Raw genomic sequence first — 1,059 nt, 5'->3', positions numbered from 1 at the left:
GATTCGAACCCGCCACCTTAGGTGTACGTGGCTGGCGCCCTAGCCGGTTGAGCTATAGGCGCCGAGCCTTTCCTATTAATTTTTATGGACAAAAATACATTTTTCTGGTGGCACCTGTGGCTCAAAGGAGTAGGGTGCTAGTCCCATATGCCAGAGGTGGCAGGTTCAAACCCAACCCAGCCAAAAACTGCAAAAACAAAACAAAACAAAACATTTTTCATTCTTTCTTTCTTTTTTTTAAGAGACAAAGTCTTATTTTGTTGCCCTGAGTAGAGTGCTGTGGCATCACAGCTCACAGCAACCTCAAACTCTTGGGCTTAAGCAATTCTGTTGCCTCAGCTTCCCCGTTGCTGGGACTACAGGTGCCCACCACAACACCTGGCTATTTTTTTGTTGCAGTTGTCATTGATGTTTAGCTGGCCTGGGCTGGGTTCAAATCAGCCACCCTTGGTATATGGGGCCAGCATATAGCAAGGGTGGGCCTACTCACTGAGCCAGAGGCTCTGCCCCCAAATTACATTTTTCTTTTATAGAGGATTTGTTTACTCTTATTTGTTCTTACATTCCTGGAATGCTGTTGGGGCCCTGTTACTTAAATCTGACTTAAGTCAGAGAAGGTGACTTTAGTGGAATGTCCTTGATTGGTTGCAAATACTAACAAGAAAGAGGCTCATGTTTGTGTATCAGGTTGAAACACCTCAATACTGCTTTGGGGTTTGATGGGTATAGGTGAAGAGTTAGTGATGCTCACCACAGTTTACATGTGGTTGTTGAACTATTCTGAAGGATGCTGTGTGGTGTCGTGCAACATAACACCCAGCATTGCTTCATTTGGGTGCCCTTCTAGATATCTATCCCTATTAATGGTTTTTTTTTTTCCTTCTGTTTTGTTTTGGTTCTCTTAGGAGTGTACTGGATTTTGACTTCGAGAAGCTGTGTTCTATCTCTCTCTCGCATATCAATGCGTATGCCTGTCTGGTGTGTGGCAAGTACTTTCAGGGTAAATAAATGCTATGAATTTTAAACTTGTTAAGTTTTCAGGCAGACTTTTTTTTTTTT

This window comes from Otolemur garnettii, unplaced genomic scaffold (assembly GCF_000181295.1).
Source record: "Otolemur garnettii isolate 467f Iridium unplaced genomic scaffold, OtoGar3 scaffold00147, whole genome shotgun sequence".
NCBI classification, from domain to species: domain Eukaryota; kingdom Metazoa; phylum Chordata; class Mammalia; order Primates; family Galagidae; genus Otolemur; species Otolemur garnettii.
The sequence above is the reverse complement of the archived record's forward strand: the minus strand, read 5'-3'. Positions refer to the sequence as shown.